This window comes from Lynx rufus, unplaced genomic scaffold (genome assembly GCF_022079265.1).
Source record: "Lynx rufus isolate CCGP_SWC_20201006 ecotype Redwood Valley unplaced genomic scaffold, mLynRuf1.p SCAF_1, whole genome shotgun sequence".
Lineage (NCBI taxonomy): Eukaryota > Metazoa > Chordata > Mammalia > Carnivora > Felidae > Lynx > Lynx rufus.
Window position 1 is genome coordinate 68,458,230 of NW_025814823.1, and position 18,140 is coordinate 68,476,369.

The 18,140-nt window shown below is 36.9% G+C and overlaps 1 protein-coding gene across 1 annotated transcript in view; it reads left to right on the forward strand.

The window, feature by feature from the left end:
* The window catches only part of HS6ST3 (heparan sulfate 6-O-sulfotransferase 3), a 658,389-nt gene that overhangs the window by 452,115 nt on the left and 188,134 nt on the right, over positions 1-18,140 (forward strand). The window lies entirely within an intron of this gene.

Consider the following 18,140-nt stretch of genomic DNA (forward strand, 5'->3'; position numbering starts at 1 on the left):
GGAAGCAGGAGCTATCATACTCCCTCAGTTCTTCTGTGACCTGGCCTCCAGCCAGTGTCCTGCTCTTTTAGTCCCTGTGGTTCTTCCAGTGACCCAGGAATAAAGTAGCAGCGACCTACCCCCTCTGTTCCCTTTGCCTCCTACTTTTTTTCACAGCGGTTGTCACCAGGTGACAGATCATAGAGAGATGTGTTCTGTGTCTGTCTCTTTTTGGTAGAATTGAAGCACCTTGAAATTTTGTCAAACACTTACATCATATGTGCCAGGAACGCTTTAAAGAACTTTCCAAATATTAACTCATCGACTACTCATAACCCTGCAACATAGGTAGTATTATTTTCTAGACTAGGACATTGCAGCAGAGAGAGGTGTAGTAAATTACATGAGATTTCACAGCTCCTATGTGGCAGAGCTCAGAGTCAAACTCAGGTCGTCAACCATCGTCACCACCACTAAGTTTTTGTCTTTTGAAGGCAGAGACTTAGTTGTGGTCACTGTTATGCTGCTTCCCTGGCACCTAGGATGTGCCTGGCTCAGCATTTAATGAATAAGTAAATAAACATTGACTTTATTAATTTGAGGTGGTGGTTTGCCATTCCTTTCTTGTGTTCAGAGACCGGTGGAAAAATAGAAAGATACAAATCAGGAAGTTTGTTTTTGTTCAGTCTCTATATACTATTTCTTTTGAGAGTATCACTTAAGTTGCTTTTTTGGGAGCCATTTATTTTATCGGCCTGCATGATTCCATTTTCTATTAAAATGCTGTTATTGTAAACTCAGCAGTAAATACTAAATATACTAAATACTTGACTGCTTTTCTATGATCACGTGCTGAGTTGAGTAAATTAATCAAAAGAAGGCTTGTGTCTAAAAGTTCCTCCCTTTAATTGCACTGTGGGAAATAGTCAATAAAAAGATATTTGATGAGGAACGTTAGCCTTATCAAACTGAGCAAGATTATTGGTCATGACAAGCTCCAAGCACTGTGCTGTGAACGTAAAGGCCTTTGAGTTGTTCCTACGTCTATGGAGTCTACGGTCTAAAAGGTAGACTATAAGTAAGTACAAAAATGATCACTAGCGTACAACAGGAGCCGAGAGCTATATGTTAGGAGGATTGGATAAAGCAGGAGAAGTGACAAGGAAAGGCTTGATGGAGGTGAGGGGGGTAGGTGAGCATCTGCAAGGCCGACTTGGGGGGGGTCTACTTTGGGGCAGAGAGAATTGGTGGCAACGGTGGGTGGAAGCCTTTCCAGGCAGAGGAATGAAGCAAGAATAATGGAAACTTACCATGTTGTGAATCTTTGTTCAAGTTGGTTTTTCATGGTGAAAAAGTCTATTAGTTTGTGAGAATCCAATTTCTTATTAATTCTATAAATTGCTGTAAGACTATTGAAGGTTCAGAGTTGCGTATGTATACACATTGCTGACAGAAAATAAAAACAAAATAATACGCTATCATTTTATGGGTGATTTAAATATATTCCCATTTAATTATGAAAATGGAAAATCATGGTCTTATTCAACTCCATCCCCTTAGAATTGGCATTTTGGTACAGTTTTCAAAAGCAGCCAAATTTCTACAAATGCTGGTTAACCTTTGGCTAAATTTCAGGTTTGTTTTCATCTCAGATATGTTTTGGTAATAAGATTGTTCTTAACATTTGCTTACAATACATCTTTAAAATGTATCCGGTCAGCTTGCTTGTGGGTAGAACTTGGCTTGGATATTTTGTGGTATCCCATACATTTTTAGCAAGACACCTTGGTTTTTCTTTAAGAAACTTTCCATATAACAATGTCTTAGGTTATGTGGTCTTGAAAATGCCTTATATTTGCATCGTGCTTTACAATTTACAAAGGCTGTTGCTTTAAGAGTTTACCTACTTCATACCAGTTGCTCCTAGTGATCGTTCTGTGAGTTAGCATAAGCCAGCTAGTCCAGAATTCCATGTACAAATTCCTGCTTCTCATATTTGCTCTTCAAATGTCTGGATGCCATACACTCACATAGCTGTTGAGAGCGTGTGATTCCAAAGAAGGTGTCAGGGCACCATCCAAGATCATTGATCAACGGGCACAGTGAGACCAATGCCAATGGATGGCGAGTCATGTGACCAGGGCCTCAATCAACCTTGGCTCTTTCATCACCCAGATGTAGACCCTGGACATATCACCAGACTTCTCTGGGTCTCAATGAATCATACCTGAGAGTGAGCTGGAAGGAGGGGACTAAATCATCTCCAAGATTCCTTTTAGTTCAAAGTTTTGAGACTTGATGTGAACTTGAAAGTCAATGAAGCAGAATAAACACAACCATTAGAGGAATCTGTTAGAGAATTTTGGTGAAGCATGAAGGATTTATGACATTGTGACACCAGTGAAGTGTGTTTGGACACGTCATCATAGGCATTGTGCAAACAGGCAGCATCCCTCATGTGGAATGTACTGAAAGTTTGTTTCATATTGACATACGCATGTTTTTGATATATATGACCTGAAGTTTACTTTGGTAAGGCTGCTGCAACATTTAAGTCATCTGTTTCTATTAGAAACTTATAATTTCCCTTAATTAATTTTTTTTAATGTTTATTCACTTTTGAGAGGGACAGAGCATGAGCAGGGGAGGGGCAGAGAGAGAGGGAGACACAGAATCTGAAGCAGGCTCCAGGCTCCGAGCTGTCAGCACAGAGCCTGATGCGGGGCTGGAGCCCACAAACAGTGAGATCATGACCTGAGCTGAAGTCAGATGCTTAACCGACGGAGCCACCCAGGTGCCCCTTCCCTTGATTATACTAAATAAAAGTTTCTGCTAACAGCTTTAAGAGAGGATCAAAAGAATTATTCCCATATATTGCAGATTAATAGAAACACGGTTGACACTGGCTAGGAAATGTTTTTTTATTTTGTTTTGTTTTGTTTTTTGTTTTTGATTTTGTTTTTGTTTTTGTTTTGTTAAATGGTATTTTTTTAAACCATCTGCCTATGAAATGTGTAGTAAAAATACATTTATAGCAGCCGTTTTTAGAAAGCAAGAATAGTATCAAATGTTGATATTATAAATATAAACATATATTTTCTTATGGACTCTCTTATAAATGAAGGTGCTTATAGCCCATGATGACTGAAGGGAATTCATTGTTTTCTTGTGTACTGGTCCATAAACTAGGTAATTGACTGGAATCAGAGCTAAGATTTATTGTTACCCTTGGTACATTTTCTAGGCAATTGCAGAACTTCCATGTATATCACCTTATTGATCTAAAATTTGATCATTTTATCACTAGTTCTTTAAAAAAAATCTGTGGTTCCTTTTCAGAATCTGTTTCTACTTGAAAAACTCTTAATTTCTTTTCATTATCAGCACTTTCCTATTCTTTAGACAATTCATATACAAATGCCCATGCACACAAGCCCTCCTTATGAACCTCTCTGCTCCTAGAAGCAGAAAGTATTCTAAGTGGGGCCATATTCACCTTATGTATATATTTTTAGAAATCAGTCTGTTTTTTCTTTTTTCTTTTTTAATGTTTATTTTGAAGAGCAAGAGATCAGGGGAGAGGCAGAGAGTGGGGGTGGAGGATGTGAAGTGGACTCTGTGCTGACAGAAGAGAGCCCAATGCGGGGCTTGATCCCACGAACCACATCATGACCTGAGCCAAAATCCACTGGGCCACCCAGGCACCCCCTAGTCTGTTGATCACCACATGAGGAAACAATGGATCTCTGCACATCCATTTCTATAAGTCACATGGAGTTAGCAGAAGAAAACCTCCCTGAACCCAAAGCTCAGATTATATTTTTCTATCTCTGACATGACTTGCTGGATAGTTGTATTACTTCTACTTTCTTTCTTCAAGTAAAGGAGACAAAGAGAATAATGTAGTTGGCTAATTCTTTGAAGGCTGAATCGATATCTTATTAATTTGTGTATCTTTGGCACCTAGTAGGTGTCAGTAATTCTTTGTTGAATAAACAAAGCTCCTCATAGGCTTTCAACCAAAGGGCAAAATACACAAGATGCTTTACTACAGAATAATTCATGAGATGCTAGTGACAAAAGGGTCATTTTTTTTCTTTCCGTAAACATGTTCAAGAGACATTAAGAGTTCAGAGAGAACTGAAGTCTTTCAAATCTTAATATACTTAGTGCTGGCATCTTAAAATAATTTATGGATGTGACTTTTGTAGTATGTCACAGAGATAATTTGTCTACAATCATTTCATAAGTATCACTGAATAGCTGTCTTGTAATAAAAGTCCATCATTATTATATTGAATCCGACTTAAATACAGAATGTATGTTGTACTCTATTGTAGAATGCATTTAAATACCTTGATTAAATCCTACTAACTCAATTTTGAATGACACTTCATGCCCTTAGTGTCTTAGGGTCTCCCCCACCACCAACATGGTGATTGTCTTTCCTTGACTTCTCACCATATTCATTGATTTTATTTTTCTATTAGTTTACAGAAAATTTGGGGCATTTATATGAGTTTTCATTAACTACAGTTACTTAACAATTTTAAATTATGCTATAGTGAAGCTAATTTAAATACGCTGAGTTTATCACTGTTGAATCAGATTTTAGGAATCAGTCTGCACTTCCAACATAATCTTTCACTAACATTTTTCCTTTGCAGCATCTTTTGGATTTTAGCCACTGTTCATCCAGCCTAAGGCTTTTATGGAAAAGGATGGGGTTTAGCTCCGTTTGAGCTGAGCTGGTAAGAGTAAACCTGAACGACAGTAGCTGTAGTTGTACCAGAGGAAGACAACGGATGGACGGAATGCTGGGATTAATCCAGCTCCGCTAGGTCTGTCTCTGAAAGTATAGTCCAGGGCCAGCAGTATCAACATTGCCTGGCAGATTCTCAGGTTCTGCCCACACCTACCGAGTGAGAATCCCCGGAGGTAGGATCCAGCAATCTGTAGTTCACAAGCCCTCCAGGGGAATCTAATTCTTGCTCAAATCTTCCCTTGTCGTGAAGAATTCTCTGGAGGCTAAAGCAACCAATAGTACTTCCCATCTCAGGGAGATCTAGCTAATACAACCCACACCTTCATCAATATAAACTGAAACTCAACAGTATATGTGGGTTTCCGTGCAGACAAACTTGAGCTTGCATTCCAAGGAATGGATTCCTAACTCCTCCTCTGGGATAACCCATGTAAGCAGCAGGTTCCTCAACTAAAGAATAATGCTGACCTTGTCGGGCTGTAGGGAGGATAGAATGATATGTGAAAAGCAAGACTCAGAGATGCTTTTACCACTTTGTTACCAAAGCTTCACTTGTTTCAAGTCCCTTCTAGATAATATTAAGTTTGCAACCTAGTTTTGTAATTTTTTTGAAGCCTGTATTCTTTTCTTAAGGAGGATCCTCAAACTGGATTAGCTTCAGGACCCGCAGAATCCCAGTGCACTCCTAGCATAGTGCAATGGTTGGCACGGGCCAGAGACGTAGTGAGTGTTGGTTATTTGAGTACTGAGCCTCCTCCCTTTTCCTGCCATTTTCTGTCATTTACATCTGAGCCCTGAACTGTAGTCTGGAATGACTTACCAGCGTAGAACATAAGCCAGGTGAGGGGTGCATGACGCACATTTCTGGAGACAATGAGTTGGAAATGTCTTTAGGGAATAAAACTTAAGTGCCAACTCTCACAAAGCAAGAGTCTGCTTCCTTTTAGCTCAGGCGAAGATTCCAGCCACTCTGTTTACATTTATCTAATACCTGGCAAGCAAAGCTTATGGAGACCTGATTTTTTTTAAGATCAAAACCTTTTTAAACTAATGTGAAGTTGCTTAAGATTCAAATGACAGTTCTCCGAAAGATTGTATTCTCTGCCCTCTCTTTGACAATGATTATAGTAATTGAACTCAATATAGGCTTCTCCATTGAAGTGTATGAATGTAGACACTTAAGGTTATATTTCCACAGTAGCATGTGTAGACTTAGCCATGTGTCTCCTTGCAATACGGATGGTGTCATGCAAAAAGTGCTTTTGCTCATTGGCTTGAAAACGTACCCCAGCGACATTAATGCAAGTATCCTTCAGCGTCATCAATTATCCTATTTCTCTACACTTCTTTTCAATTAATTTCATTCTAGCATGTAGAGTTATCTAAGCAGTGTGTGTGTGTGTGTGTGTGTGTGTGTGTGTGTGTGTGGTTTAATGACAGTAGTCTAGCGTTTTCAGTATTTATCAAATGCTGACTGGATCTTTTTGGTTGAAGAGTTGGTTAGGAAAATTACTGTCAAGCTCACTCACCACCATAGTAACCGAATTTTAATACCTTCTGGGGATACAGACATTTATGTAATCTAACTCTGTGGCACTGAGGTACAGTGTATGTAGTGTATTTATGATTGAACAGAAAGTTTCAAACAGCGGCCTGTGAAATTGGATTTTAGATGTAATGTACCATAAATAAGTGCTATAAAGATTGCCTTTAATGCTATAAATCAGATTTTATTGGTTTCAGCTATCTCATTCTGGTTATTGTATTACCCACAAAATCAGAGGAAATCAAAGAGCTGGAATATTTTTTATTTTAATATCCCATATTCTACAGTAATGGCACATGCACCCTTACAGCTTCCTTTTTGGGTAGGTTGGACAAAGTTGACAGGTGGCAGGCCCCGGCAACATATCAGTGGCAGGATCGATGTAAACAACCAAACTTTGGGACTTGAAACCTTTTAAAATCGCCTGTCTATGAAATATACAAGGTAGGTGAATTGGCAGATCCCTTCCGTTTCTGAGAAGCTGGCTGTCATGTTCTTCCTGCAAGGCTGACACCTGTAGAGATTGGCAGGTGAGATGTGCTTTGCATCTTTGGGAAGTGGACGGAGTTTGGTGATGAAGCTCTCCATTGGGGCTGAAGGTACCCGTGCATGACCTGAGTTATTTAAAGCTCCAAAAGCTGTTGCTATGAAAGAAAGTTGTGTCTTCAAACAATCTCTCAATGTTCCATTTAGAATCTACGCCCACCCACCCCACACACTTTGATGCGTTTAATTCAGTATGGTTTGGTCAAGAAAATCAACATACTGGCGTTTTAAAAAATGCCTGGAAATGCAAACACGATGGACTGATAGAGCCCAGGAAGCCATAGTAATTTAAAGGTGAACTAGTTAGGATTAGAACAGTTTTCAAGCTCTTAAAAATGCAACTGTACTTGGTTCATGTGTAGTTTTCCTTAGTGTTTACTTATGTAAGTACCCCACATTCAAGACACTGAGTAGCCTATGCACGCCTTGTGGGTATGGCTTTCACTGTTCAAGGTCAAAGCCGTGGGACCTGAAGAAGGTGAGAGGAGCCACAAAGGTTTCTTGAAACTGAGGATATCAGAGAGCTACATCTTCATTATGCTCCACTTTTTATTTTTACTGCTGCATTACACCAGATTTTTCTTATTAGTTCCCCCAGCTGAAAAATAACCATACTTCGCCATCAGAGAAGGCACCAAAAGGCTGTGTTTTGTCTTGATTACAAAGAAATCTAATTCCCACAAATGCTTAAGTAATCTTGAACCTGCTGGAGATAAAGGCCATAGATAAAGTTAATACTATAATATTATGCCAATCTGAGTTCAGCAATTATTTTTTTTTTTCCAACATAGGAAATCTTCTTCGTGCCACCTTTACTCGCTGTGAACTAAGCTGGAAGAACTAAGGGGATTATGTTGATCAGGGCTTGACATTTATGACTGCCAGTTCTCTGCTGAAAATACAGCCCAGGAGCTCAGCCCTAGCCCTGGGAGGCAGCTGGATCCCAGAGTGTGCTTTGGCACTTGTTTTAAGCTGCACTCAGTTTTCTGGGAGCCCCATGGCCACCTGCATTGAACAAGGAACTGTCCCTGTCTGGAAGCATACATGTGGCGAGGGGAGGGGGAGGGGGGGCCTTTTTCTTTAAGGACCTCTGTTGCTAGTTCCATGTTCTTAATGGAGCAAAGGGAATCTCTCTCTCTCCAAAACTCGCCTTCTCCAAGAAGCTATCATCAATGAAAACCCTCCCTATTTAGTTACAGACCAACCAAATGATTCTGTCATTTGCCTCTTTTGTATTCCTCTCAACGTGACTCTCTTCAGGCAAATACTAAAAATATACTTTTATATTTTGAGTTATTTAGTTTGCTTTCTTTTGCCTTCTCTTCTAGCCCAGTTGGCCTGAGATCACCAGGAACGAGCTTTTATTCAGCAAAGTCAGGTTTATTGTGCCATTGCAGTGAGGGAGACCACATACCAGGGAACTATGGGGCATTTCACCAAACAGAAGAAAACATAGGGGTTATTATAGGATTTTGAGGGATAATGGAGTTTAGGTTACATTTAAATAAAGCAGTGTTTGGATAGGCTCAAGCAAAGCAGGGCTGTGTGCAAAGGGTTTAACATCAAGTCCAGGCTGTGAAGTGGATCTAAAGTCCTGTTTCCTTGGAAACTACAAAGTTGAGACAGACGTACAGTGTAGGGTCTCGAAACCCCATTTGAAGCTCTACACCAGGATTGGAAATTGAGGATGCCTCTGTGTCAAAGTGGCTTAGATCCTCTACAAGAGTGTGATGTTTAATTTTTACTGATACAATTCCCCAAAAAAACCCAAAGTTTTTGAGAATTAAAATGTTAATTTTTTTTAAAAAATTCAATTCAAATTAGTTAACATACAGTGTAGTATTGTTTTCAGGAGTAGACAGAACCCAATGATTCATCCCTTAGAACAAAGTATCTCAGTGAGTAAAAAAAGCAGTAGTCACCCAAAGGTGTTTGTTGAGACACTTTACATCGGCAGTATGTACTTGGGAGAAGTATTGTTTCCTGTTAACTTTCAGCTGGCTTTATCTGTATCTGTTTTTCTAGATGCCGCGTGTAGAGGTACCTTGTTTACTTTTTCAATTTAACTAATTTTTATTTTCTTACTCCCCATATCATTTAGAAAAACTTCACTTGCAAAGAACTAAATACTCAACACAAATAGGCTTAAATAATTAAGAAAATGTATGGACTAACAACAGAAGGGCTGAGTAATGGAAAGGGCTTCAGGCAAGGTTTGATCAAGCATCTTTTGAAAATCACTAAATATCTTCTTTCTTTCTCTTCCCATAGCTCTCCATATTGCCTGCTTTACCCACATCTTATTGCTTCTTTTGGAACTCAGATGTTGTTGGTCTTTTTAATGACTCTTTCAGGTTTTATACTTCTTTCTCAGTCCTGCTTTCTTAATAATTCTACCATCTCTATATTTCAGTTTATTAATTTTGTCTTCATTTAGGTCATATTCATCTGTTAATCTGTCTCTTGGATTTTATATTTCAATTATATTGTTTCTAGAAATTCCAGGTGGCTATTTTTCACATCTGCCTGCCTTTGTGATAGTGCTCATTCCTTTTAGATATTTTCAACTTCTCCTTTTATGTCCTCAATCATTTTAATATACTTCATTTTTATTCCATATCTCATAGTTCTATTATCCAAAATCTATTTCAAGATCTATTCTTATTTATCTGTTGACTTTTACCTAATGTATTTTTTTTCCTGTTTTTATTTGGTAATTTAAGATTGTGAATTTATTTCCCTTGTGGTTTTATTCGTTGGAATCCTTTGCATCCTGGGTTGAGATTAGAGTAGGGGTGGGGATGGGAGTCAGGAATCTCAGGAATTTTATTGGCAGAGAATATTCTATGTTAAATATCAGGTTGTAATTTCCTGTATCATGTTGTAGTAAAGATTCAGACACCAAATCTATATGAGAACATACTTGTGAGTAAATATTCTCAGGGAAACTTTTATTCACCCAGATCTCAGTATGTGTGTGTGTGTGTGTGTGTGTGTGTGTGTGTGTGCAGATGAGGTCATATATTTATTTTCCACCATTTTTGAAAGGTTAGACCTTAAACTGTATGTATGGTTCCACTGTAACATCATATGGGTTGCAAATAACTTACCCCAATTTCTGTTAGCTCTTTTGTTCTTTTTATGATTATTTTTATAAAGTGAAGTTCTTAATTTTAACATAGTCCAGTTTATCAATATTTTCCTGTTTTGATATTATAAATATTAATCTGTAGCAATTTTGCAGAGATATTCTCCTCTATTATCTGTTAATATGCCTAGATTTGATTTTTTCTGTATGGTGTGAGATAGGGAATCCAACTTTATTTACTTCACATAGAAAACCAACTCTTCAGTATCATATAGCTTTCTCTATAGCTTTTCAACCAGCTCCATCAACTGTTAGTTTTCATACACGATTGGGTCAGTTTGAAAGCTTTCAGTTCTACTTCTCTGGTTTATTTACATATACTTGAATCAGCATCTTACTGTCTTATTATACAGTAAGTACTAATACCTGTTAGGCAGGTGTTCTCACCTTGTTTTCTTCTTCAAGTGTATCTGGGCTATTCTTCATTATTTGGATATTCCATATAATTTTAAAAATCTATTTGTGTGTAGAAAAATTGGGGAAAACCTGTTATTTTCATAATATTGGTTCTTTCTGTTAATGAATTTGTCATTCCTATCAATTTTTTTATTTTTATAGACTAATTTTTTGTTTAAAATGATTAATTTTTATTTATTTATTTTAATATGAAATTGGTTTCTATACAACACCTAGTGCTCATCCCAACAGGTGCCCTCCTCAATGCCCATCACCCACTTTACCCTCCCTTCCACCCCCCATCAACCCTCAGTTTATTCTCAGTTTTTAAGAGTCTGTTGTGGTTTGGCTCCCTCCCTCTCTAACTTTTTTTTTCCTTCCCCTCCCCCATGGTCTTCTGTTAAGTTTCTCAGGATCCACATAAGAGTGAAAACATATGGTATCTGTCTTTCTCTGCCTGACTTATTTCACTTAGCATAGCACTCTCCAGTTTCATCCACGTTGCTACAAAAGGCCATATTTCATTCTTTCTCATTGCAAGTAGTATTCCATTGTGTATATAAACCACAACTTCTTTATCCATTCATCAGTTGATGGACATTTAGGTTCTTTCCATAATTTGGCTATTGTTGAAAGTGCTGCTGGGGCGTCTGGGTGGCTCAGTCAGTTAAGCGGCTGACTTCAGCTCAGGTCATGATCTTGTGGTCCGTGAGTTCGAGCCCCACGTCGGGCTCTGTGCTGACAGCTCAGAGCCTGGAGCCTGTTTCAGATTCTGTGTCTCCCTCTCTCTGACCCTCCCCCATTCATGCTCTGTCTCTCTCTGTCTCAAAAATAAATAAACGTTAAAAAAAATAATTAGAGAAAGTGCTGCTATAAACATTGGGGTACAAGTGCCCCTATGCATCAGCACTCCTGTATCCTTTGGCTAAATTCCTAGCAGTGCTATTGCTGGGTCATAGGGTAGACCTATTTTTAATTTCTTGAGGAACCTCCACATTGTTTTCCAGAGTGGCTGCACCAGTTTGCATTCCCACCAACAGTGCAGAAGGGTTCCCGTTTCTCCACATCCTCTCCAGCATCAATAGTTTCCTGATTTGTTCATTTTAGCCACTCTGACTGGTGTGAGGTGGTATCTCCGTGTGGTTTTGATATGTATTTCCCTGATGAGGAGTGACATTGAGCATCTTTTCATATGCCTGTTGGCCATCTGGATGTTTTCTTTAAAGAAGTGTCTATTCATGTCTTGTGCCCATTTCTTCACTGGATTATTTGTTTTTCGGGTGTGGAGTTTGGTGAGTTCTTTATAGATTTTGGATACTAGCCCTTTATCCGATATATCATTTGCAAATATCTTTTCCCATTGTCTGTCGCCTTTTAGTTTTGTTGATTGTTTCCTTTGCAGTGTAGAAGATTTAATTTCATGAGATCCCAATTGTTCATAAAATGAGTAATTTTTAAAAAGTATTGTATATCATTGGTTAAATTTATTTCTTGGTACTTACTAGGATTTGGTGCTATTTTAAATGGTATACTTTTAAAAATGTTTTAATGTTTTATTTATTTTTGAGAGAGAGAGAGACAGAGTGCAATCAGGGGAGGGGCAAAGAGAGAGGGAGACACAGAATCTGAAGTAGGCTCCAGGCTCTGAGCTGTCAGCACAGAGCCTAATGCAGGGCTTGAACCCACAAACTGGAACATCATGACCTGAGCCAAAGTCAGATGCTTAAACAACTGAGCCACCCAGGTGCCCATAAATGGTATATTTCAAAATTTACATTTCTTATTGCTGGGGTATTGGAAATATAATTTAATTTTGAATATTTTGTATCCAACAGTTTTGCTAAAAAATCTCTTTATTTTTAATATTTATTTATTTTGAGAGAGAGAGAGAGAGAGAGCGTGCAGGGGAGGGGCAGAGAGGGAGAGAGAATCTCAAGGAGGTTCCATGCTGTTAGCACAGAGCCCCACTGGGGCTCAGTTTCAATAACCGTGAAATCATGACCCGAGCCAATGTTAAAAGTCAGATGCTCAACTGATTGAACCACCCAGGTTCTCTACTAAAAAACTCTAATTATTTATAATGTATAATCTGTATATTATTTTTGTGTTCTGTGGATATACTCATATCTTTTGCAAATGGGGACAGTTTTATTTTTTCCATTCTGATTCTTCTATTTTTATTTATTTGTATTTTCTTACTGGCAGAGATCTCACTAATTCTCTTAATCTGAGTTATAATTGACATGTAATATTGTGTAATGTAAGGTCTATAGCATGTTTATTTGATACACTTATATACTGTAATATGTTTGCCATTATAGCATTAGCTAGCACCTCTGTCATCATATAATTTAATCATGTTTGCATGTTAAATTTTAACCAATGATTTTATGTATCTGTGTTGAACATGGTATATTTTTCTCTTTTAATCTTTTAATGTGATGAGTTAGAATCATCAATTTTCTAACAATTTTGTACTTATGGGAGGAAGACAATTGGCTATGGTGAGTATATTTTTAATATAATGCTAGATTTTATTTCCTAATATTTTATTTAGGAATTTTGGAACTGTGTCCAAGATTGACTTGGCCTATTATTTTATTCTCTCATACTCTTCTCTGTTTTTTTAAAGCTATATTAGCTACATAAAATAAGTTTAAAAGTGTGGGTTTTTTGTATTGTCTGAAAGAGTTTGTTTATGCCTTATATTTTTTATTTCTTGAATGTTTAATAGACTTCTCCGAAAAGTAATTTGGGCCTGGAGTTTTCTTTGTTAAAAGATTTTGAACGGTGGATTTAATTGTATTAATGATTATATGACTATTTAGGTTTTCTGCTTTACTTGAACCAGTTTTGATAAGTTGTATGTTCTAAAAGATTACCCATTTTGTCTGTGATTTCAAATGTTTTGGTATAAATTTGTTTATAATAACCTTTCACATAATTTAAATCTCTTCTGCATCTAAAGTTATGCCTTCTTTTTCATACCAATTATTATTTATCTGTACTCTTTCTCCTTCTTAAAATTAATATCACCAGCAGTTTTCCTATGTGGTTGATATTTTCAAAGAAATGGCTTGGCATTTTGATGCTTTCTATTGTATGTTTGTTTTCTCATTCTTTAATTATGGATTGCTCTTTATGAATTCCTATATCATGCTTTATTTGGATTTATACTGTTGTTCATTTTCTAACTTTTGAAGCTTGGTACTTAATTCATTTATTTAAAGATTTTATCCTTCTTAATACATTCATAGAAGTGTACAAATTTCCCTCAGAACTTATTAGCTGAACTTATTAGCTAAATCCCACAAGTGTTAATATGCAGTTTTTTTAAAGAATCATTCAACAGTTCATTAAAAATTTTTCTCTCATGACTTCTTTGATCCATGTATTTTTTAGAAGCAGATGCTCTTTTAATATTGCCAATATATAGTTCTTGTGCTATATACCTTTCTGTTTTTGATTTCTAACCTGATTGCTTTCTGTTAATGGAATACAATCTACCTGAGACCAGTCCTTTGAAAACTATTGAGATGTACTTTATGGCCGCTCATGTGGATGATTTCATAAATAGTTCATCTGTTCTTAAAAGGAAGGTAACTTCTGGAGTTATTTGGTGCAGTGCTCTGTATTACATATGTCCATGTGAGTCAAGTAGGCTGTCCAGGTCTTCCATCTTTATGCTGGCTTTTTTGTTGGTCACATCTACCAATTTATTAAATGTTTTATCTTTATGAAGAGACCTTAGTTTTCTCTGCTCATGCTCTTTTCCCCTTAAAGTCTATTCTCTTTGTGATATTTTGGGTTAGCATTTGTTTGACTTAACTGATACTTTTGCATTCTCACTTGTTGAGAATATATGTATGTTAGCGTGTGTGCCTGTAAATACACAAATATATATATATATATATATATATATATATACACACACACAAATATATATATGTGTGTGTGTGTGTGTGTGTGTGTGTCAACTCTAGCAATCTTTTTAAAAAATTCCCCAAAGATTATTTCATTGGAATTTTCTTTTACCTTTTTATTTTAAATTTACGTCTCGCTTACTCAATTTTTCTAATTTCTTGCTTTCTTTTTAATTTTATCTCTGCACTCATTTAAAAAATTTATTCTTTATGTTTCTTTTTAGTAGTTACTATGGATATGTTAGCATTTGTAAATGAGCACAGCTTAAAATTAATCATAACTTCACTCTCATCCCAAATGATGCAAAAACCTTAGAATGCTTTAGCTTTTTCACCACCTTCCCAGCTTACAAGCCATTATTTTCCATTTATGATGTTCTATATTTTTAACCTTCACAAATTAAGCTTTTTTAGATGTTAGTATTGGTATTTACCATATAGTTACTAATCTCATTGCTCAGAATCCCATCTTACATTTTAGTCCTTCCATCTGGACTAGATTTCTTTCTTTCTAAAGCATATCCTTTAGAGTTGCAGTTAGGGATAGTCTGTGTATGATGAAAACTCTCAGGTTTTACCTTTCTGAAAATGTCCTTATTTTGCCCCTGTTCTTAAAAAGTTAGTTATACTGGGTATGAAATTCTAGGGTAATGACTGCTTTGTTTCAGTGTGTTGCAGTTTATCTTCTGATATCCATTGCTATGCTGAGAAATCAGTATCTGTATCATTGTTTCTTTATAAGTGATAACCCTTATTTCCTCTGATTCTTTCAAATATCTTTTCTTTATTTTCATCGATATATATTTTTACTTTCAATATGTCTAGGTATGGATTTCTTTTTATTTGGTATGCTTGGAAATCACTAAGCTTTCTGAATAAGTTTAGTATCTTTCAAACACTGTTGAAAATATTTTTCCAACATTTCCTTCTAGTTTTATTCATTGTGAGTAAATGAAACTATGAGACTCCATGTATATGTATGTCAAACTTTCTCAGTGATCCCATCTATCTCTTTTCAACTTTTTTCTATTTTTAATAGTTTTCACTCTGGGTTGATTACTTCAGATTTATCTTCAAGATCATTAGTTCTCTCTTCAGCTATGTTAAGTCTGCTAATTTATCATATGGATATTTAAGTTTCAGTTGAAAAATCAATAAATCCAATAGATACTTTGAAATATTGATTGGTTTTAAAAATGTCTTATTTTTTCATGTTTTTGAGTCTTTTATGTCTTGGAGCATATTAAATTTTTTTATGTTAAGAGTCTTACGTAGGGCCACCTGGGTGGTTCAGTCAGTTGAGCATCTAACTTGATTTTGGCTCAGGTAATGATCTCACGGTCATGGGATTGATCCCTGCATCGGACTCTGCACTGAGTGGAGCCTGCTTAGGATTTTCTCTCTCCCTCTCTCTCTGCCCCTCCGTCCTACACACATGACACACACACACACACACACACACACACACACACGCACACACACACGCACACACACACACGTGCATGCTCTCTCTCAAAATAACGTTGAAAGAAGAGTATTATGTATTCAATATCTGAGGTCTTTGCAGATAATTCTGTCATCTCTCATTCTTGGTGTGCTGTTTCTTGTATGTGTTGTGATCATTTTTATTGTGATTTCCTTGTTTTTCTTGGAATTACCTGTGAGAACTAGAACTCCATCCTGATGTTGAGTTCTCTAAAGGATGTCAGGGATTAATATTAATCTGGCTGCACATTTAACTATTTTCCATGCTTGTGGTTTTTCAGTACATACAAAGAACACAAATGTGGGTTACAGATCACAAATTGTCCCTAAGGATTGACTTGTGATTATTAATTCTCAAGGATATTTGTTTTTCCTCATACCTAGTGTCAAGTTTATGGTAGCAAGTTCCCTTACTCTCCTTTCCTGAGGGTAAAGATTATTTATTTTTTACTCTTCCACTTTGGAATCTCAGCACTGTGTAGAATTCTATTAAGTTCCTCACTCTGAGCAGACCCAGACTCTTGTCTGTTACCTCCTATGCCTGGACAATCTACCTAAATAGAGAGTCAAGGTTACACAATTCGGCCAATACCTTCAAGACAGCTGAGGCTTTGATGCTGGCTTACCTCTCTGGGGCTGGCTTTTATTTCATTTTGGGGATTCAGTTTATCTGGGATTCCTTTTTTCTCATGAGTTCCAAGATGGCTTTAAAACGCTATGCTTTAAAAAAGATTTTATTTAATCATTTTGGGAGCTTTCAAAGGGAAACAGAAAATTTAGTCTGCCATACTTTCAGAAATGGGAAATTCTCCCTAAATATGGGCTTTTTTCTATAGTGCCTGCTGGAATAGGGATATGAATGAAATTTATTTCATTGAGTTCTACATTGTTTTAGATGTGAAGCTTACCATTATAATTAGAAATCAATGGTTTTCAGTACTCTTCAATGTAAAATCAAGGCAGAAACATTCTAAATGTGAGAGTACAAACACATATGAGATAGATATTGTTGCTAATTTCCTATAAGAAAATAAAGGTAGATAGAACCGGCTTGTAATCAAATGAGCTGGGAGGTGAAGGTAATACTTCAGACAAGCTGCTCTGGTTTTAAGGGCAATGTAAGGCATACGCAAAAAAGCTCATCTTTTTCTAGAATTTTCTTCAGAGTAGTTTTATTATGGCTTAGATGATGGTCCTTTTCTCTCTTTTGTTCCTGGGTATCATCTATCAATTCTTCTCTGTTTCTAAAAATAAAAGTTTAGCAGCCCATGGCCCTGTTTAGATCAGAGGGCACAGCAATAACAAATGTTTTTATCATGAAGTAACAGCAATGAACGTTGTAAATTTCATTCTCAGAAGGCTGGTAACATAAGACACTGACTTTGTCCAAGAGTCGTAAATTTAATGAGGTAAACAAGAATGTTCTAAGAGTAAACAATGTTGTCTGTGTGGGAAAAGAAATAGCCATTTATCCTATTTTTCTTTTTCTCTGCACCGACCCTTACCACCAGTCACTCTATTGGGAGATTCTGTTGCCCTAAGGGACTGGTTTTCAGCCCTAGTCTATAGCATCTTATCTACTGATATCCCAGATAAGTTGCAAAATTCTTAAAATATAATTATCTTCGGTGCGCTTTGGTTGTATGTCATATGTTTATTTTTTGTGTGTCTTATTTTAAAACATCAACTAAAAGTTTTCTCTAGGGGCACCTGGGTGGCTCAGTCGGTTGAGTGTCCGACTTCGGCTCAGGTCATGATCTCACAGTTCGTGAGTTCGGGCCCCGCATCGGGCTCTGTGCTGACAGCTCAGAGCCTGGAGCCTGCTTCAGATTCTGTGTCTCCCTCTCTCTCTGCCCCTCCCTCACACGTGCTTTGTCTCTCTCTACCTCTCAAAAATAAAGAAAACTAATTAAAAAAAAAAGTTTTCTCCATATATTTCCAGATAATATTGCAAATTTCTCAAAAAGTCAATTAATTACAATTCAGTTTGGTCGAGATGTCATACATTTCTTAAACATTTCTTGCAATGATTGGATGTCAGGATCAATGCTCTGGGGCTCATGAAAATCTTCAAGAAAAGCAAAAGGTTATGAGTGCCAGAGCAGAGTAAGAAAGGGCTGCCATTTGGCAAGCCCAATAGGGAATATCTGGAAATACATGCAAGTTAGAGCTCTGACTAGGTGAGAGAGGAGGGAGGAGGCTGTTCTCTTGTTTGAACCAAATGGAGAGCTGTTCTAATTCAAGAATATCAAAGAGTGGACTGTTATTTGGGGGGAGCTCCAGAATACCAGATATTCTGACTTGTTTTCTGAACATCAAAACATTGCCTGCTTTCTGCAATTCAGGCTTTTT